This window comes from Nothobranchius furzeri, chromosome 1, assembly GCF_043380555.1.
Source record: "Nothobranchius furzeri strain GRZ-AD chromosome 1, NfurGRZ-RIMD1, whole genome shotgun sequence".
Lineage (NCBI taxonomy): Eukaryota > Metazoa > Chordata > Actinopteri > Cyprinodontiformes > Nothobranchiidae > Nothobranchius > Nothobranchius furzeri.
The window spans coordinates 60,088,498-60,111,497 of NC_091741.1; the positions used below are offsets into that span (position 1 = coordinate 60,088,498).

General features: G+C 40.6%; 1 protein-coding gene across 3 annotated transcripts in view; it reads left to right on the top strand.

Annotated features, from left to right (window-relative positions):
• The window catches only part of ptprz1b (protein tyrosine phosphatase receptor type Z1b), a 97,274-nt gene that overhangs the window by 13,748 nt on the left and 60,526 nt on the right, over positions 1 to 23,000 (top strand). The window lies entirely within an intron of this gene.

Here is a 23,000-nt window from a genome sequence, read left to right on the forward strand (position 1 = left end):
ACTTTATATTTATTTAATCAGGATCGTTGTCAAGTCGACGCCAGAAACAATGAAACACAACTTGAATATTAGAGGAACAACAAGGCTTTATTCAACCAGCATTCATACAAGTTATCAATCATGAACAAAACATTTCTCTTACCGTTGCTTATGGGTGGAGAGCTGAACACCCCAGTTAGAAAACGTAATCCATGATAACACATGTAATCCAAGAACCTCGTCAGGTAGAATCCTTCAAAACAGCTCTAACAGCTCTGAGCTCTGCTCTGCTCCTTATACATTCCCTGATGTGCGTGCAAAGCTGCACACCTCCACCAGGATTACCTTGATTACATCCTCATGATCACATTATGTTCGGCTCTCCTTGATTACATCCTCATGATAAGTGTGATTGACAAACAGTAGTGATCAATAACTTGTATAAAGCAATTATACAACAGATGACAAGTTCATTTTTATTACAGACCTGGAGAGGTGTAGTTGGGAAGAATCGTCCCCCTGATCTGAATCACCTCATGGATTGTTCATAACAAACACCATAAAGGTGTCCATATGTGTTCTTGGCCCCAGGATACCTTAGGCCGCAGTTCGATGATTTACTTTCTTGTCGCTTCATCTGATATGAGACCGCGTTTCTTGGATACTCGGTTGAAGAGAGGAGCTGAGTTTTCAACTGACCACTACCTGGTGGTAAGTTGGCTTCAATGGTGGGGGAGGAAGCCAGTCAGACCTGACAGGCCTAAACAAAAGAATTTGTGACAATCGTTGAAGTTTGCACTTGTAAGGCCCTACCCCCTTTACATATTTTAACCCTCTCTGGCTCAAAATAAGTTTCGATAAAAGGACGAACAACTAAGTCCTTCAAGGGTACTTCTGAGTTAAAAAATGCTCATGAAATACGTATGTGGAGTAACCAGGTAGGTATTTAACTGTTGCAAATCTGCAACGCCTGCCTCCAGAGGGTTAATGTTTCAAAAGAAAAAAAAAATCAAATGCAAACTAAATGGCTTCAATTCATTCGTTCTACCAAATTTTGTGTTATTTCTAATTTTGACTTATATATGTATTGAGGAATATCAACTGATTTGGAACGGGGTACAATGCCTTCTCCAGTTCAGGGATGAGCTCCTGCCTCAAGTGGAGGAATTTAAGTATCTCGGGCATCGTTCACGAGTGAGGGAAAAATAGAGCATGGGATTGATAGGTGTATTGGTGCTTTGGGTAGTCACCGAAAGAACGAGATTGCGGCTACATCCAGCCAAAAGGAGTTTACTTCATATGGTGACCTAGCTCACCTTTAGAGATTGGGTGAGAAGCTTGGTCATCCGGGAGGCGCTTGGACTAGACCTGCTGCTCCATGTCGAGAGGAGCCAGTTGAGGTGGGCTCTTGAATCTGGTCAGGATGATGCCTCCTGGATGCCTCACTAGTGAGGTTTTCCAGGCACGTCCAACTGGGAGGAGACCCAAGGGAAGACCCAGGACATGCTGGAGGGACTATGTCTCTCTCCTTGGGATTCCCCCAGAGGAGCTGGCCCAAGTAGCTGGGGAGAAGGAAGTCTAGGCCTCTCGGCTTAGACAGCTGCCCCTGCAACCCGACTCCGGATAAGTGGCTGAAGTTGGATAGATATTGCAGTGAAGTGAAAAAATGAGTAAATGGTGGTGTTTTACTTCCTTTAATGAGTCTTTCAGAACTATAACAGACACGAGAAACGACGACATTTCTTGTAATGCTGGAGAAAAACCTCAATAAGTGTAGTAAGTGCTCCCTACTGTAAAACACCCACAAGTGCAAACACCATATAAATCTATGTATTCATCAACTTGCTGAATATGACTCGTCTTTGCTTGTCATCTAGAATCTTCTGGTGCTAACAGCCACAAAACTCCTGACAAGGAGTGAGGAAGTAACAGTTTGTTTAGAGAAATGGACTGCAGTAACTAAATTTGAGAACGGGATGTCATTCTTACTTCATTCTTACATATTGCTATCTAATTTTGTTCTTCAATCACCATCATCGATGCTTTACTAAAAATCTCTGTTATTTATTCTTGGCTGTGCACATTTAAGTCATGCTAACCCTAACCAGTTTAATGAGGAATTGGTTAATCTGAAACTCAAACTAGTTTTTGTATTTTTGTGAACACACCATTGTTGATTGTCCCAGCAATACAAATGAGGACATTATTACTTGTAGAATCATGCTTTTTAAATTTATTCAGATATCTGTTCAAACATTACTTTGTTAGGTATCGTTTTAGGAGATGGACTAAGCAGGTCAGAGCTGTACCAGAATCAGATATCGGTATCTCAAAACCTGAATTTGTGCATCTCTATTGGTCAATTAAACCTCTAAATTTCAAAACATTGGATTTGATAGATTATTATTATATTCTATAACATTCACTTCATATATACGATTCTGTATTTATTTTATCAATATAATAAAACCAACCCCCTGCTCACATTTAAATGTCTTAGCTGATATTTATGTTGTGAAGTAAAAGGTTTTTGATCCAACCATTTGGCCTCCAATATGTCTGAACTGCACCCCCCCCCCCCCCCCCACACACACACACACAAATCTGCGTGAAGTTGTGGCGGCTGTGTTTGGCCTTGTTTCTCCAGTCGGCTCTGCCAGCCATCCTCACTGAGCCATATGCTTTCCTGCACGGTTCCTCCTATACGCCCTACATTTCAGCGATTATCACACTTGTCACTCTGTAGTCGTAGGAGAGTAGAAGCATGGCACACATTTCCTGCTTTGTTGTGACAATTTAGCTCGAGAACATGCAGTCACAAATGTTTTAAATCTGGAGGTGAAGCACCCTTTGAGACCTGCTGGTTATAGATTAATAATCAGATTCAGCTCAGCGTGGTTCATGCTATGCATTGCCTCCTTCTGATGTTCACAGCCGACTCCAGCTTCCCTTGTTTTTCATTTAACATTCCTGTTTGATGTTTCCTCCCTTAAACTGCTGTATTTAAATAATTAGCTAAGTAGCAAATATCCCAGTAGATGATTTGGTCTTCAGCTCATGTAGCTTTGTGACATAAGGAAACATACAATAATATAAAAGTTTCAGTGTGAAGATATTGATTATTTTTGAAAACATTGATTGTAGAAGTAAAAGCATCCACTTCAGAGATCTGTTGATGCTATTGTGTAACTGAGAAAACAAAAACCACCAGTTTCAGATTGGCGGATCATTGATCAAAGCGACCATGCTGAAGTTTGGCCAGTTTCACTCACCAGCTGATATTTTGAGCAGTACTAATTTGCTGGGAAAAACAACATCTACGTTCTCTGTCTTTTCCTTTATTTCATAAGGATGTTGAAATTCATTATAAGACTCACTGAAACCACTGACAGGGCTCATGTGGCAGTCACCATAATGAAAGTGAACTGGGTCCTGCACAACCAAAGAAACTGCTGTTTGTATTCTGAGTAAGCAAACATCTGACTAAACGGTTACAGCCATGTAGATATAGAGTGTTTAGGCCAAACTGGGAAAGCAGATAACTGTGTGACACATCCGTCCACTAGCAAAGAACAGGCGTGTATCCTGTAGCAGACGTTCACATGTCACATGTCACATGTAATGGTTAGTATTGGTTTTCTCCTCATCTCACCAGGAGAAGTTCGGACACTGTGCTTCTGGTCATGTTGAATGTGACATCAGTGATCATATGTTCTACTGCTGAGATGCCATCTGCCTTTCAGTGAGCATTTGAACCAGAAGAGGATGCATTCGCTGGCATAATAGGAAGCCTGATGGTATTCTACAAATAAGCTACAAAACACTCCCAAAACTCACACTTGGCATCCACTAGGGAAGAAATGAGAGAGAGGGAAAGAGAGAGAGAGAGCGAGATACCTTTTTTTTTGCTGCTGGTCATACAAATATTACTTAATAAACTTGTCATGTTATATTACTATTGATATCAGACTGTGAGGTTATTTTCAAAGGTATTTAGCAACAATGCTTGCCTCTGAAGCACGTAGACCCATACATAGCAATGTATGGTTGAAATCACCCAAAAACAGCTCAACTCTGGTTTACAGCAACCAGTTGTAAACCAGAGTGTAGTTTCCTTAAATTATGAACTATGGATTTAACCCATTTCTGAGTAAATCAAATAGTGGAGATAGAAAACTTCTGTTTCCTTCTGTGTTTTTGACTAAAGAAGATAAATGAATGCAATGTGTTTTCCATCTTAAAGATAGGAGTTGCATTCCTGAAAATCTGTTGGACTACCACTATCTTAATAAACAATCCAAAGGTCAGAAAATTTGGACCGTTACACTAGGCAGCCTGGCTCTGGCTTCACTTCCTGTTCAGCTGCTCTGAGCCAAGATCTGTGCATGTATAAGGATTTTCCAATGGCAATAATCGGCATGACCCAGGTGGGTGCGGTTCTGTCTGGCCACCTTTTCTGGACGTATTTCCCCCTACTTTCCCACTGTTTTTGAGTCTCTGATTCGTTGAGGTTCCAAGCTTGCTGACCCAGGCCAGCATCATGACTGTCGTCTGCTCAGTTGCAAGAGGGAGGAGTCACAGGTTGCTTTGGTGCTTTTTGGCTGCTGCCTCTTCCTGGTTCAGTTAGACAAAAAGCCATAAAACTGAGCAGAATATTCATCCTCACCACCATTTAGTGCTGAGTTGTGTTTCTGTGTAGCATACAGATCACCTCACACTGTTTACTGATCACCTCATGCTAAATTTGTCTTGAGTAATGGCCCAGCCTCCCTGCGAGTGCTGCAGGTCCCCCCTCCCTCTGAGCGCAATGAGGGGCACACCCACTGTTAGTCATGGAGCTGGCAGGGAAAACCTCCTACTCTGAGGTGAGCTGTGTTAAACCACGCTGTACCACGCTTTTTCTGGCTGAGTGGTGCTGTTGGCAAAACGGCTATGGAGTAAGCACATAGGCAAGCAGTTAGATGGATGAATGCATCATTATCAAAAAATTAAGAACCGAATGTTCACAATGTTTGGATGAGGTGAATAAACAGATTTAATTTCTATATAAAACATTTAATATATTGGTTGCCATCAGTATGTGAAGAGCATCCATCCATTGTCTGTATCAGCTTATCCATGCGGGGTCACGGGGTGCTGGTTCCTATCTCCTGCATTCTTCGAGCAAGCTGGTGGAGTACACCGTGGACAGGTTGCCAGTCCAACACAGAGACACACAGGACAATCAACCCAGCACACCCTAAGGACAATTTTTAAAGAGACCAGTCAACCTGACAGTCATATTTTTGGACTGTGGAAGGAAGCCATAGTACCCGGAGAGAACCCACGCATGCACAGGGAGAACATGCAAACTCCATGCAGAGATACCCCAGGCTGGGATGTGAGCCTGGGACCTCCTTACTGCAAGGCAACAGATCTAACCACTGCCCCACTGTACAGCTCCACGTAAAGAGCATTTGAAGCAAAATGTCAAAAAATGCTCCCAAATACATCTTCTACTGCACCTTTAATGAGTAATGCTGTTACATCATCATGCAGAAATGGCTTTTTCTCATTCTAGATGCACTAGATTTTATTTACAGCAAGATACATTCTCACTGTAGCCTACTTTGCCTGAAACTTATTACTATCAAACCAGGTCAGAACTGCACAAAACACATGTGACCTCAGCTTGTCCCACACGGTCATGGCTTTAGTTTAGGGTCCCTATTGGCATATAAAAACACACACACACACACACACACACACACACACACACACACACACACACACACACACACACACACACACACACACACACACACACACAAAGCTTAACAGATTATAAATCATCTAAACCAATAAAATAAAGTACAAATCAGCTCTAACAGAAATAAATCGTGTTAGAAAGATTGTCCTAAACCTTCTTAACTCTTGTTTTTAATGGAAAAAAAATCTCTGTTTAGTGAAAGGTTTGGAAGAGGACGATAGAGGTTAAATAGCTCACATTTTGTTGCAGACAGAAACAGATGACAAAAACAGCTCCATCCAAACCAAGTTAAGGATAGAAGCATTCACTAAGATCTTACTGAGTTAGCAGTGTAAAAATCCACAGTTGTTACACTGAATAATTGATTATTTTGATGTTTTATCATCTTATTCTCCATCTTCTCCTCTCCAAGCAGCACTTTTTCATCTGGCCTCCCAATCCAAAGCATATATTCACAAGTGCTCCATTCTTTAATCCACTTAGCCGTAGTCTGCTATACGATTATTCTATAGCTGTATGTGCCACGAGGACCGCTGGATCTCTTTAATGTTGAGCAGCCTGGACAGTAAACTCAGCTCAGTCCGACACTCTACAACGCAATACAACGCTAAAGGTAAACGGTGGTAATTCTTTCCGGTAAGGCCAGCATGTCGAGGGTGCTCTATGAGATGACCCATTTAGTTGTAGTTTGATACTTTGAAAAGAACATCATCTTTAGTTGGTAACTGAATTGTGACAAAGGTTCTGCTCCCACTGGGTTCTGACTAGCATCCTGGGTGATGCGTTTGCTAAAGGAGAGCTCTAAATACAGGTCCAAACGTACAAAGACGGGTTGTAGATCTGATCACACAGGCCGAATTCTGAGGTCACTGGGGAGGCTTGTGTTCACTAAATAAGTGAACACACAAACCGACCTCCCACTCCCCCGACATGAAGCAAATATGTGTCCACAAATGAGTTTGATATCTTCTTTACAGTCTGAATTTTATTAAAAAAAAATCTCAGAGAACTGGGTGGATTCAAGTCTGTACTGAAGGCCTACTTCTATCATGTAGCTTTTGATCAATGACCAAGCTTTTATTGTTTTAATGTTTTTATTGTGACTCTGTTTTTTACTCTAGTATGTTTCTTTAAAATTTCTAGGTTATTCCTTTTATCTCCTATATGATTTTTATCTTGTTTTTTTTTTCCTTTTTATTACTACTGTACAGCACTTTGGTCAGCTGTCATGCTGTTTTTAAATGTGCTTTATAAATAAACTTGGTATGGTATGGTATATGGTATGGTATATGGTATGGTATGGTATATGGTATGGTATGCTATATGGTATGGTATGGTATGCTATATGGTATGGTATATGGTATGGTATGGTATATGGTATGGTATGCTATATGGTATGGTATGGTATGGTATGGTATATGGTATGGTATGCTATATGGTATGGTATGGTATGGTATATGGTATGGTATGCTATATGGTATGGTATGCTATATGGTATGGTATGGTATATGGTATGGTATGCTATATGTTGAACAATTCTAGGGAATAGAATGCTCCAGACACTGATGCTGACGCAGAGTGAGAATCTGTAACAAATAAGGTAGCAACTAGAGAGAATTTAGATTGTGACTGGAGCGGAGATACAAAAAAAGAAAGGACAGCAAACAACCCGATAATTCCAATAGTTGTTCAAGCACTTTTTGTCAGAGTTACTTAAAATGTTCAGATATATTTCTGTGTCATAAAAACAAAGAAAGGAAATACATTCCACATAAATAAAGGAAGTAGCCGGGGAGCAGAAGATCTGCAGCTGAAAAGGACGATGGTAGGATACCAGAGAACAAAGGGTGAAAAGGAGCAGAAAAGTGAAACTAAGTCCCTGAAAGCAATGCTCAAATGTTCAGTCAACAAATGCCAATGGCCTCTCTGTGGTCTCTCCAGTTGAGAAAGTCTGTCTGAAGTTACAGCTGCTCACAATGGCTGTCTGTGTCTGTCTATGACCACATACAAAAGCTACTGTTGTTTTTAAGAGGCTGGCACCAAGGTCTGAAGCTAAGGAGAGAACCTTGCTGCTGATGATAGGGAAAAAAAACATTCAACACAAAAATCTCAGATAAAATTTAAGGATTATACTGAAAGTGAAACGTATCTCCTCGCTGTGCGTTCGTCTTTTTAATAACTTAATCTAAAGCTCCTCAGCTTTAATGTCTACAGGAGTGATTCATCACTGACACAAACAAATCAGCTGTGTCCACAATCTAAAACATGCAGGAAATGTGCTGAAAGCAGACTGCAGCACCACCATGTCAGCTCCACTCCACAGCTCCCTCCACCACCTGCCAACTCTGAAGTTGCAAGTGTGGTATTTTGGCCACAGAGGGTGGTGGGGTCTGAGTAACATTTCATCAACCCTTAAATGGTCATTATAGCACATTCTGGCTCAAGAAAATTATTTAAAAATATTAAAACATTACATAGCATCCCTTTAAAGCCCCTGGAAAACCTCCAGTGGGAGGAAGCAAGAAGTTTACTCGATCAGATGCTGAAACCACCGCAGTTGACCCTTTTCCATGAGGAGTTCTACTCCAAGCTAACACTGGAAGATGGAGCTTTTCAACTAATCTTTAAGGCTTCTTGATTATCTTAATCCTTGTGCCACAGTTCCTTCTCTGTATCCAGTGTTGCCAACTCCCCCTGATAGAAAGTAGCTGAAGTTGACCCAGAAAGTCACCCAGATGTCGCCAGATGATGTCAAATCTGCTAATTTGCATATTTATGACATCATCACGCCAGGTTGGCTTTCATTTTCATTTTCCCCATAGCATCTAAAAGATGTGTATATATATACATACTGAAGATTTTAAGAACATGTTGGTCTTTTTAGGACTAAAAGGGAGGAAAATAAAATAAAAAACTATTTTCTGTGTTAATGTTATTAATTCGTATGATTAAAATGGCCCAAATTGCTTTGATATTTAAAATAAATTCCAGAAGTATCAATAAAGCGGCATTAAGACAGATATGATGTGGTGATCCAAACAGTTCTGTTGTAGGATATACCTCAGACCTCCTGCTCTCATTCTCACAGACATTTTCCTAAAAAGCTGGGGGTTTTTACACCTCATAATTTCTCAACTTCTCTTTTGTGTATTCTCTCCATCGTGATAATAACGGTGCACCGAGCAAAATGGAGCGGGTGTCTCATGGTATAACCATCCCTGTGTCTCTGAAGGAAATTCAGATGAGCCACAGAGCTACGCGTGTAAAGGGGACGGTAGTTGAAACTCCCGATGACTGTATTTGCCAAATGCAGGAAAAACCAAAGTGTCTGACGGCTGCAGAACCAGAGATGGCAGGTTGACGCCTGCGCCGTCTCTAGTAGAAGCGTGAGCCTGCAGCAGCAGTAGACGTAAGTCGGCGGTCTCCAGCTCTGCAGCTGTACCTTTGTATTCGCCCAGTCGAAAACGGTTAATGATTGGTCAGTTCTCGTGCACATGTGCAGATTATCATTCTCTTTCCTTACTCCTGGTAGAACGGTTCAGAGTGCAAATGGTTTCTTTGTTGCTAATCTGTGGGGAATATCTACAAGAAAGTTCTACAGAAAGTAGCAACGGGTCCTGAGAAATGTCGCTAGGTTTGCCGCTAGGCGCTTTTTGGGAAAAAAGTCGTTGCGGGGGGTCAAAAAGTCGTTAGGAACACTGACAAAGTCGCTGAGTTGGCAACACTGTCTGTAACAGACAGAATCAACACCCTCCTTATAACAGATGTTTGTCCATCTCTTGTGAACAAGACATGAAGATACTTGAACCTCTTTGCTTGAGGTAAAGACTCAAAGACTCACTCCCAATTTCAAGCGCGCATTTCATCTGTTCAGAACAGTTTCAGAGTTTGAGGATCTGACTATCATACCAGCTAAGAGTGACCACAGTGTGTGCTGAAGGTCATGGCCTGAAGAAGTTAACAGAACCATCATCTGCCCAAACCAGATGAACACCACCAGTTTTTGAGCTCCAGCAGTAAATGACTAATAATTGTAAAAAAGTAAGTTTCAGAACCTAAATAGAACAATCTTGATGCCATCTAACAACACAAAAACATCATAAGCCACGTAAAAGCACAATAATTTTATAAGTAAGCTTGCTAATAAAATCAGTTTTATTTCTGGGTGTTCATCCTAAAACTGAAGAGAAATCATTATTTTTCAGCAGCACTGAAGTTCAGTGGCAGCCAGAACAAATTTGTTTGATGAAAAAAGCTTTTCTGTTGGTGGAGCAGAAGTTAACAGCATCTCAGCTCAGCATAAAGTTTCTTCTCCTTGTGTGAAACTTCATTAGGGATCTGCCAGTGTGACCAATGAGTGGTTTGAATCTTGATTGACCCCCATCCCCTAAGAGCTAACCAGCTTCTTTACTCACACACAGACACAGGTCTGTGAGTGTATGCATGCCTCTTTGTGTTACTATCCGCGGGCGTGCAAGTCTGCCTGCGTTCAGCGTCCGCCACAAAAGTGAGAAACTGAGGGCATGACCTGGATCTGAAAAACAGGAAGGGTATGGGATGGGTTTGTATCCGCGGTGATGCAAGGAATCGGAGCAAGAAGCTGACAGGAAGTCGGGGTTTTCTAGACACCATTAAGCTCTTTTGTGTTGTCATGACACTGTGGGCTGTTGTCATGGAAACGAAGCAGATTTAGTCTGAATGCTGATGGGAGGCATGTTGAATGGATTTTCCACTCAAACTGACTTTAATGTATGTTTTGAAAAAGGACCATTAACTGGACTTTCTGAACTGATAAACATAAAATCATTCACATCCTGCTGGCTGCATCAGTAAATCACTGAAAATGGTACAGCCTTGTGTTTTGCAGATGACGTAGTTTAAGTTATCTTGGTGTCTTCACACCGTGACACTCAGCAGCTTTGGTCTTTAACCAGAAAAACTTGGACCGTTCCATCAGGGATGGGGGGGGGGGGGGGGGGGGGGGGGTTCTAGTTTATTCAGGTTTGATGGCTTCTGAGCATGGACAGCTGTCTTTAATTCACACCACAGCATTTCAATAATATTCAGGTCTGGGGACTGAGATGACCATTCCAGAACGTTCTACTTGTTCCTCTGCATGAATGCCTTAGTAGATGTTGAGCAGTGTTTAGGGTCATTGTCTTGTTGAAAGATCTAGCCCCGGTGCAGCTTCAGCTTTGTCACTGATTCTTGGACATTGGTCTCCAGAATCTGCTGATATTGAGTGGAATCCATGCGTTCCTCAACTTTAACAAGATTCCCAGTCCCTGCACTGGCCCACAGCATGATGGAACCACCACCATGTTTTAACTGTAGGCAGCAGGTGTTTTTCTTGGAATGCTGTGTTCTTTTTCCTCCATGCATAATGCCCCTTGTTATGCCCAAATAACTCAATTTTACTTTCACCAGTCCACACCACCTTATTCCAACATGAAGCTGGCTTGTCCAAATGTGCTTTAGCATACCTCTTGTGCTGTGGGTGGAGAAAAGACTTCCTCTGCATCACTCTCACATGCAGCATCTCCTTGTGTAAACTACGCGGAACAGCTGAACGATGCTCAATGACTCCATCTGCCACAAGATGATGTTGTAGGTGTTTGGTGCTGCTCTGTGGGGTGACTCTGACTGTTCTCATCATTCTTCGGTTTATCTAAGATTTTTCTTGGTCTGCTACTTTAAGTCTTAGCTAGAACTGCACCTGTGCTCTTCCATTTCCTCAATATGTTCCTAACTGTGGAAACAGAAGCTGAAATCTCATTAGTTTTCATTTAAATATATTTACAACATATGTGTGATCTAGGGTGTAAGGGAAAGCAGATTTTTTCGTTATTCCGTGAACCCATGAGCCGACTCGAAAGGGAGGAGACTTCGGCTACCTTTTTTGAGTTCCAATAATTAGTTCTAAAGGTTTTAGAATCAATAAAGTAGAACAGTGCCCAAATTTACTCACCTGTCTAATTTTGTTTAAACAATTATTGCATACTTTCTGTAAATCATATAGACTTTGTTTCACTTTTCAGATATCACTGTGTGTGTCTCTTATGATATATTATACTGAAAATTTTATCGCAACAACCAGCGATTTCTGCAGGAAAATCATGACTATTAACAAGGCTGCCCAAACCTTTGCATCCCACTGAATCTTCTCTGACCTGGGAACACCTCAGGATCGGTCTGAAGGAGCTGGAGTGTTGCAGGGAGAGCAATGTTTAGGTGTCCCATTTAAACATGTACCTGTAGGGCTGGGCGATTCCTATCACGATTTTCATTTTTATATCGGTTGACATCAGTATATATCACAATAAAGCAAATGATTATTTTTGTCAATCCCTCTGGTACTTTAAATTGGGATTTGAAGATATCAGAAAGCTATTGTTGATTTAAAGTTTTTTTTTTTTTTTCAAAAGCTGACCACGTCATGAAACATTTTATAACTGTTTTGGATTAATAAAAGAGGTTAATTGTTAACTCAAAATTTCAAGTATTAGAACAGAACGGAAAAGCAGACATTTAAATATACATCCTCTAAATTTCTCTTCTGTTTTTATTCATAGGTAGTTTCTGCTCATTAGGCAACAATAGACAGATACAGTTTATAAGCTCGAGTCTCCCATATTCCTGTCAGAATTGCCAAAGCTCCTCGAATGAGAAGCAAAATGTCTCCAAGAAACCATAGAAGTCCCGTTGCCTTCATTCAAATCCTTATTTAAAAAACATATAACTTCTTTAAGATCAAACAATATATAAAGAGACAAAATGTTTAATGTCAGTGAAAAATTAATCTGCTTTCAAAGAAAAAACGGGATCATGGTATTTTTGTTTAGCGTGACTGTTTAGCACCTCAAAGTGTGAGTTGGAACATGTGCATCTGAGCAGTATTAATTCATAACCTCATTTTACAACTCCTGCCTGCAGGCTCTGTAGCTCATCCAGCTCATTAGCGATTTCCCAGCTTCGGGCCAACATGTGTTGGAAACATCTTTGTAACTCCTGGTTTTTACCCAACCCAAGTCTTTATTATTTAGGGTTTAAACATGTGAGAAACACTTCTCTAAACTATTGAAGACCCAGATGGGAGATGGAGTTCCATGGGAACAAACAATATCAGAGTTATAGGTTTTAGGGAATAGCACCAATCCTGTTTTCGAGCTTTTTTGAAGTACAACACCAATCCTGGACAGGACTGGTGTTATACAGTTTTTAGTGACCCAGTTATTGGTTGAAACTGTACAGCTATGCTTTTTGATTCAACCTACCCAAATTATTACCACCAATCATAGAAGATGTCCTTCCCATTCTTCTCCAGCTGATCCAATCTAGCAACATGAGTGATCCATACAAACTCACTAACACAAATGTTACTGTGATGGAAAAGAAGATTAAGTGACACGTCTATACAAAGAATGTCTGGTTTAGGGTCCAACTAAATAAGTTATATTTTTTCTAACAGTGTTAATTTAGGGAATAATTCCATCTTTTGACATTTCATAACATTTTGTCACCTGAAAAGGTTTCTTAGTGTGTGGTTAAATATTAAAGTGCAAGTTCACTCATTTTGTCCATACATTTGCAGTGGTCTCTAGCATGAATGAATGCCTTGTGAGTTGATCTCTGAGGGAAATAAGCTCTGGTGCTCCAGATGAGTGGTGAGCAAAAGACAGCAGGATTTGGAGTTTTATTTCCTGGTATTTGGACATCTCGTCTCTGATTGGCAAACAGTAATACGACTCTACCACTGGCTCTGCACAATACATTGCAAATGTATTTTCATTGTGATATCGGCATGTGCAATACACATATCGCAAAGAACAGAAAAAAATAAATAAACACGATGACTGGTTAGCTCAAATATTTGCTGCACATGATGCTTCTGAGAGCATGTGGTCCACTTGGTTGGTCATTCTTCAGACTTTCTCATCACATGTTTCATCCAAAGGGAGCCCCAGTCCCACTGCTGGATTCCAATAATTTTAAAGCACACGTTCACCACGTTGTTCCAGGCTGTTTCCCTCACAGACAGACCCTTGATCCGGCAGATGGAGAAAGTTAAAAGGCTTTCAACAGAAGACTGATAGAAGTTACAGAGAACGGTTTCGCAGACATCAAAGAGTTAACCCTCCATGTTAACATGAGTCCTTTGTTGATTTGGTTTAACAATCAGTTCTGTGTTTACATCAGATGAACTGAGAATCAGATACAGCCCCAAGGTGTTTGTAGGAATTTCAACCTTCTCAATAAGAATGTCTAAAGTCAGTGATTAGCTCGTTCATCTTAGACACATTAAGATCAGGGAGTTTTCATCACACCAGAAATTAAAATCAGGTCAGGCATCACCATGATCAAAGTCTGAGACCTCAGATGTTCTGCAGTGGTCTGTGTACAAAATAAACAACACAGGAGATGGGAAACAACTTTGTTTGAGATTCTGGGACTCGACTGGACACATGAAAATGTACCTACCATATAGGACTCTGTGGGTGAGAAAATCTAGAAGCTACAATGAAGATCAGGTAAAGAAGTGAGGCGGTCAGTGAAAATGTGAGACTACATCTCACAGAAGGCAGTAGAGAAAATCCTTTCATGAGACTTTAGTTTTGTTTGTCCAAAATAAAAAGTTTTGTTTCCTCAGCACCTTATCTTGGCAAACAAATGCAAAGGGGTCTCATTTACCATCTAATAAGGAAACCATCATACCTTTTATGCTCTTTTTAAAGCGCTTCATCATCAAAGGTGTGAGTGTGAAGGGTCTAAAATCAGGTAATGGGTATGATGGAGCTCTGCTTTAGAAATATATACTGAAAGAACATAATTTGATCAGAAATTGTTGTATATCTTAGATCAGATACTTGTTACCAAATTCAGTAATTTCTTTGTTTTATGGTAAATTCCATGATTCCATAAACCAGTGTTCTGAGCTTTTGTTCTGATAAATGCTCAACTTGTACAATACCATCTTTTACTATTATGTGAATGGAATCTGCTTTTTGAAGATGCATAAAGTCCCAGGATAATCTATGACTTCATTTTAAATTTGTAAAAATCAACAGGCTAGGTCTTCCATTGTTATCACTGGAGGACATTTGTGATGATTTGTACTCCATCCATCTAAGAACCAGTTTTTAGGTTTAAACCGACTTTGTTTTGCTCAGATTGTTGAGAAATAAGTGCACAAATGGAAATGTTTGTATAAGAAACATAAAATCTCTAAATATTGTTTGTCATTATGCAAAATTCAACCTTTGATGTACCAGATTATGCTAACGAATACAATATTTTTGCGAGAAAATCCTTAAAGCTGCATTAGCGAATCTACAGAACAGGCTAGGTTTTGAACGCTAACATGGTCACGGATCACTCACCCCTTCCCTTGGGTGTCTTCCCTGAGACTGCTCTGCCGGAACCGGACGCCGGCATTTCCAGAGGAAACGAGGTAGCGCTAAACACAGTCGCTCTTTGCTGGGTCCAAATGTCTTTTCAATTAAAAAATACTCTTTTATTCCCAGAGGGAAATTTGTTGTCCATGACTGCGTTTTTCTTAATGGGAGTCTGGTAGTTTGTCTTATAGTTGAAGCGGTAGCAGCCGGCTGTTTCTCCTTCTCTGATATTATTGAGCCGAGAACCTCTCTCACCAGTGGTGTTTTGTTGCTAAAGACGTGTGTATGTAAAGAGTGGAGGACCCAGGAAGTGCAGAGGTTCGGTGAGACCAACAACCAGATGGTCCAATGGTTGGTTTGAGTCCGAAACTTGTTCATCGTGTTTTTTTTTAGATAAATGCAAGAGAACCAGTTAATTAATCTTTCCAGTTTTTTTTTTATCTCCGCAACATATTTATAGCTAGAGACTATGTTGGAGCATTGTTAAGAGGCATGAAAAATGTTTGAAGCTAATTTGTTTTCCAAATTTGCCACCGTAGCTATAACAGGTGATATTTTCAAAAAAATAAATTAGCTGTTGCTGGCAACAGATTACCTGAAACAGCTTATTGTCCCACCAACATCAAGTGAAAGCAGGGATCATGTTCCAGCCGTCCCCAGCGTTAATGCAACTGGTTAAAGCTCAGAGGATCTGAGTTTTATTGGACTTTTATGGAGTCAAATGGCTGTAAAGGAATTCTGGAAATCCTATCCGGCTGGATGTATAGGGAGTTACATGACACGGGTTGTGTGTGTGTGTGTGTGTGTGTGTGTGTGTGTGTGTGTGTGTGTGTGTGTGTGTGTGTGTGTGTGTGTGTGTGTGTGTGCGTGTGTGCGTGTGTGTGCGTGCGTGCGCAGCCCAGCTGTTCGAATGCATTAACACCTCCAACATAAGTCTTATATATTCTCATGGTCACCGTTTGACTCACACACACGTTTTCTGCTCTTGTACTCCTTTGGAGTGACACACACACACACACACACACTTGCATGCACACACAAAAAGAGAGCTTTCGGTGAAAGATAGTTCTAGTTGGTTTTACATTGCAGCTTTAATGTCATGGTGTCCCCTGAGGAACAATGCGTTGCTTGTTGAGCTTAGAAACTGCATCCTACGTTTAATATTGAGCCTAATCTTATTAACTTTTAAACTCTGCTGCCGGACTTCACTCTGAGGCTTCGTTTATTCCTTCAGACGTAGAAGATAATCATCTCAGATGAAACGGGATATCAAAGCATCCCGTTGAGTCACGGAATCCCAGACATGAAACCATTACAAACTTTTTGTCCTCATATCTTTTTTCTATTTTAATTTAAATTTTTTTTGCACTTGAATGTTTTGACAAAAGAATTTCTAAACGACACAAAAACCACCTGATTAAAAACAATATGCACTTTTCAGGTGGTTTCTTTCATTAAGAGAACAAAGCTATTTAAAAGACCGTTGCTCTGTGTGAAAAAGTAATGAAACCTGCAAAGGCAAATCTGCAAAACAAGCTAGCTTTTAAACACAAACGCTTTCACCCCTCCTGTCGACCTTCATCCCTAGGCCACGTCTGCCTGATACCAGAACCTGCATTGAGAGCGAGCAGAAGACACCAGCTGCAGTTTTCTAAGTCCAAATATCTTGTTTTCTGTGACTTCAAATGTTGTTTTTCTTTATGGGACTCTGGTAGTTTGTCCTAAAGTTGAAGTGGTGGTAGCCGGCTGTTTCTCCTCTTCTGATATTATTGAGCCGAGAACCTCTCTCACCAGTGGTGTTCTGTTGCAAAATACTTGAGTGTGTAGTGAATGAAGGACCCAGGTAAATGTGGAAGTGTAGTGGTTTGGTGAGACAGACAACCGGACGGTCCAATCCTTGGTTTTGGATTGGAGCGGTCTGCTTGTTCCTGCATGTAGCTTCCACTGTTGCTAATGTTGCTAATTCCACTCTCGTGTTGCACTCCCGTCACTAGCTGTTCGTGTCAATCCTTGGATGTATTTTCATTGGTGGATTGCAGATGGGAGTTGTAGGTTTTCAAGCAGTGCTTGAAGTCTGAGGAGGGGGATTTTGGTCATGAGAGTGCTAAAAAAACGGTTGCAGAGCCGGTCACACTGGGAATCTGCAGGTATGTGAATCACCCGCACGTTCATCTTTAGATCACAAAATAACTCCAGTTGGAAAAGCCTGTGAATTACGTTTCCTCTGGCCCACTATCAAATGTAGGAATCTATCCTCTCATAGGAGCCGCAGCAGCTCAGGTTGAGGCCAACAGACTGAGAAAAGTAACTGAGAGGTCAACCCCACTGATTTACCCAGCTGACACTCGGCACAGCTGAACACTATATAAGTTATAGTCCGTCCTCAGACGTATAGGCCAGTCATGTGCGTCGGTGACGATGAGGTCAACAGGTGTCGTGTTTTATGTGACGAGGAGGTTGTGTGTTGGGGAGTTGTGGCAGCTGTCGTCTGGAGTTCCTTTGACTCAGAAATGTATATGCCATGGGCTGAACAGCGTGTTATCATGTGATGACAGACAGCTCCATTTGTAGTCTGATTGAAGAGATTTACTCAAAGATGTCGAAACATAAAATCAAGTGTCAAGAGTGAAAAGTTAGATGTTAGCCTTTACACTTTGGATAGGCCATAACTAAACATGCTCCTCTGGCTGGACACGAGCCAATAAGAGCCAGAAGAAAAACAAAAACTGGGAGGAAGCTTTGGTTTACTCTAAGCTACAGTAGATGGTTTCTTGTTGCCGAATCACTTCCTGCCCAGAGACAAAATGGACACGAGAATATAAGTCAAAATGTCTCCAAAGGACAGATTGGTGGAAAGGTTTGTAGTTGGCTGGTTAGTGAAGGACAACCATAGGTAGGTTGTCCTTTTAATCCTTATTCAGCCCCAAACAAACATCTCAAATATTATTATTATAATGTTTTAGTATTTTCCCCATTAAACAGAACTTGGTTCATGGTATCAACATTTTTGAAATGAGCTCAAAAGACTTCTCAAAAACTTTAAAATCTATTATAAGAATTTTATCGACTACATTTAAGGCAAGGATTGGACATGTCCTATAAGTTTTCAGCATTTATAAAGGTTTTGTTAGCATCTGCAGAGCATGTTTTACCTGCAGGCTGAGACGTGACTGTTGAGTGAGGAAACATGTTGTTTGGGGGGTTCTGTGTGCTTCCTGAAGTCCACAACAACCTCCGCTGTCTTCTGGGTGTTTAGCACCAGGTTGTTGTGGTGGCATCAGGACACCAGCCGTTTGACCTCCATTCTGTAGGCAGACTCATCCCTGTCAGAGATGAGTCTGATGAAGGTGGTGTCGTCTGCAAACTTGATAAGCTTGACAGACTCGTGGTTGGAGGTGCAGGGAGAAGAGCAGAGGGGAGAGAACACAGCCCTGAGGGGAGCCGGTGCTGATGGTCCGCAGGTCAAAGACATTCTTCCCCAGCCTGACTTGTAGGTGTGTGTGTTTTTTTTATTTTTATTTTTTTTGTTGCTTGCTGCCCGTCAGGAAGTCGGTGATCCACCTGCAGGTAGGGTCAGGATCATTCATCTGGGACAGTTTGCCGTGAAGGAGGTCTGGGAGGATTGTGTTGAAGGTAGAGCTGAGGTCCACAAACAGGATCCTGGCGTAGCTACCGGGGGAGTCCAGATGCTGCAGAAAGTGTAGAGCCATGTTGCTACCATCATCTACAGACCTGCTGGCTCTGTAAGCAAACTGCACTTGCACATAAAACACATCATTTCTACACACCATAGAACTATTGCGTCTTTTAAAAAAGACTCTTAACTGGTCACCTCTTTCCAGACCAATAAATTCAATAATTTGCCTTTTATTTTTTTTTAATAGAAATAAAACCACTTTCCTGAGAACTGCCATGTTTCTGTAAACCTATGATGCCAGGCACTGGGAGATCTCAAAAAGCAGATGGGGGGAAAATAATTCAGTAACTCAGTTCTGAGCTTCATACATGGACAGCCTGCAGCAATGAAAGCCCATCACTATCTTCTCCAGTCTTTAAAACACAGCACACCAGGGCCTCTCTTCCTTTGGCTTTTCAGATGTTCAACAGCGTGTCTTTACGTCATCCCACTGCCGCCTCGGATGAATGACAGCTACTGCACAGGCCTCTTTAGACCTTTGTATCTGCCTGTCACTGCTGATGGGAACTTACCTTTATGACCTAATACGTCCATCAAAAACCAGAGCCAGCTATTAGTCCTGTTCTTGAATGGATGAAAAAGAATAGCATTTTGGAACAGTTACAGATTTTCTAGAAAGCTTTTATTATCTTTTATTAAGAATACTTCAATAAAAATGCAATCACAGAAAATAGTGATGAAGAAACAACAAATTGTAATAAAACTACACCACAATGTTGTGATTTATGGTGGGCATCGCAATCACACACACACACAATGTCAGGGAAGGGACGTGTATATTTAATTTAATCTGGTGCATACTGTGGGTTTGAGATATTTAACGGTATAGGTGATTAATGCAGGTGATGGAGCGTTGCATACTCCTCTGACCTCAACAAGTTATTTTAATTGACTCAACTTCATCTAACTGAATATTTTCTCTTCTTTTAGACCATTGTCTGTAAACCCTTGGAGGTTGGGAGTTCAAATCCCAGATCAGACCAGCCTGTCTTGCACCAGCAGCCATTTCACATTCAAATTTAATTAAATTCACTCTGATGCTCAGCTTTGATTGCTTTTTACAAGAATTTCTTTCTAATATAAGTGTCTTATAGGAAAAAGTGTCAATGTATAAAATGATATTGCATGTGCAGATTTGGTTTTGACACTAAAACTATAGGATTAGTCTGCATTCAGCTGTGCAACATGGGCAGAATTAGTGCTGCCGATCTGGTGGTGCTGTAGCTGTCCATGACCTAAATCTGACTGAACACAGCTTTCATCTTCTCAGCGTATGGGCTTTTCTGGTGTTCTCAGAGCAGCATCAAAGAAAGAGAACATGCTTTGTTTTTGGTTTTATATTTTCTGTTTGTCATTGAGTTCCCTTTCTTCTCCTGCTTTGGTTTTCAGATCATACATCCTTGTCAGCTGTGCTGGTTTTGCCTAATAAGACCCACTAAACATAAAATCTCATATCAAACTGGCAAAAAACGTTCCAAATCTTATGTCCACAAGTTCAGAAACCTTTAAAAATAATTTTCAGAAAAGTTTCTTACTTCAGCATGCAGATGTTCTAAATAGTTCCTGCAATTTTCGGCTTTAATCCTTAATCTGTCTTTATGTGGGATCTAATGAACGATTAGGTCCTTAACAATTCTGGATTCACCAATTCTAATTTAGAAGGCTGATATCAATCAAAATCAGTTCTGACCTGCCAATACTGGTTTTGGCCAAGTAAAATACATCTACATAAAAGCACTGAGCAATAATGTGTTCATAGACTGGAAAAATATAGATTTTTCCTTTGTTGCCTGGCAAAAGTTTATTCAGGATTGTAAAAACATATATGAGTTTCCAATTTGCCAACGGCTGATTAGATGGAAAAGGATGAATATTGGGCGATCCTGAATACAAGGTGGTTTTGGTGAAAACCATTTTTTCAAGCAGAATCAGGTAGGAAACAATCCAGAACCTCAATAAGACATTTGAATTCACATGTAAATGAACTTCTTGGGAAATATTTAGACCACCTGTAGACTAAAGCAAGAATATTTTCATAAAACTACAAAATGAACAGAACACATTTTCCTCTTATTACAGTTTTTCTCAATTGCTAAAGCACAATTCCTGAAACCTTGCTCTCTTTTCTCAAAGCATCAAACACAAAACCTCAGCTTCAAGCACAATTTACAAAACCTCTTGCAAAATCAAACTTTTACCTCAGAACAGTTTTAGCTGTGCTCAAAATACAACACTGTTCTCAAATCATAAACACATTACTCAAAATTATATACACCATCAAGCAGTCAGTAAACAATACACCAAAAAATAGGAGGCACAATGTTCAGGGCCATACAATTAGTTTATTGTACCATATACAGCCTGCAGTCGAAGCAAGTTCCTAGTTTGTGAATCGTTTGTTCACTAACAATGGCAATAAACCTTTTCTGATTCTGATTCTGATTCAGTCCATTGTGCTACAGCGTTCAATGACAGTGAAAAAAATACATGAAATGAAAAACATCAAAGGACTAAACATGTTATCAATGGGCCTCTTCTTGTCTGGGCTGGGTCAGGCCACAGCACCTCATCGACATCACATGAAATATTTTCCCTCCTGAGGCTCAAATTGGGTTGCACTCTAAGTCCTGCTTCCCTCATTGTCAGCCCATGGAAAACAGCATGGTCTATGATTGTTGCTCAGATTTCATTGGATATTTCCACTCTTTATCTTGCTCTTCCTCTTCATCCTCATCCTCCTCTTTCTCTTTCTTGCCCTCCACCTCATACCCCACCTCGCATACGCATCCGTCCTCATCCTCTTACATGATTTCTTCTATCAATTGTCACACTTTCTCATTCCCACCTTCAACAACCTGTTTGCTCTCTGAACTTGCTTATAATGGTCGTCACATCATTTGAAACAAGCAAAATCTATTTTGACTGATTGTGGTCAATCAATGACATTTGTGCTCTTGTTATGGGTAAATGTGTGCCACTTGTGCTTACCTTTATGGATGACATGATGTACGTTAGAGTGCAGAACGTGTTATAAGAATGAGAATGTGTTTAGAGTTTTGCTAAACCGTGTGAGATTGTTTAAGGTTTTGACAACAGGCTCAACAGTTAGCTTAATGAGTTCAAGCAACTGAGAACTTTCTTCAGTCAATGGATTTTAGTGTTTTAGCAACTGAGAAAAACTAATATGTATCAGTATTTCATGTCTATTGATTTAATTCTGCTGGTAAAAATAGAAAAGACACTTTAGATTAACAGGTATTTAAATAGTTCCCACTGATCATTGCGTAAAATTTTCAACAGCCATGTGTGTTTTCACCCGTGTGTTTATAGGATTGCCTAATAATTCCAGGTCATCATTTTGCTCTGTTGCATCACAGCAAATGAAATCCCAGATGAGTTTACTTGTTTCTCCATGCCTGTGAGGGCTTTTTCCAGCCACTGTCCAAACCGATTAGTGTTATTTGGAAATTGTGAATTGACTGCAGGATTGTGTGTGTGTGTGTGTGTGTGTGTGTGTGTGTGTGTGTGTGTGTGTGTGTGTGTGTGTGTGTGTGTGTGTGTGTGTGTGTGTGTGTGTGTGTGTGTGTGTGTGTGTGTGTGTGTGTGTGTGTGTGTGTGTGTGTGTGTGTGTGTGTGTGTGTGTGTGTGTGTGTGAACACATGGTTGTTGGGCTCTGTGTTAGCATAGTATTCTAGTGAGTTACCCAAGGTGGATAAGGCCTTTCTCCCTATCTAACTAGGAAAACCTGCAGCTTCTCACACCTTCTCATTCAATCTGTTTTCTTTATTTTCATGACATTGGGAGCTTCTCACTGAAGGCATCAAAACTATGAATGAACACATGTGGAGTTATGTACTTAACCAAAAAAGGTGATATAACTGAAAACATGTGTTGTATTCTATTTTCTTCAAAAAAGCCACCCTTTGCTCTGATTACTGCTTTGCACACTCTTGGCATTCTCTTGATGAGCTTCAAGAGGTAGTCACCTGAAATGGTTTTCCAACAGTCTTGAAGGAGTTCCTCTTGAAGCCCATCAAGAGAATGCCAAGAGTGTGCAAAGCAGTAATCAGAGCAAATGGTGTTTTGTTGTGTTTTTTGAAGAAAGGAGCATGTAAAACAAGTTTTCTGTTATTTCACCTGTTTTAGTTAAGGAGATAACTCCACGTGTTCATACATAGTTTTG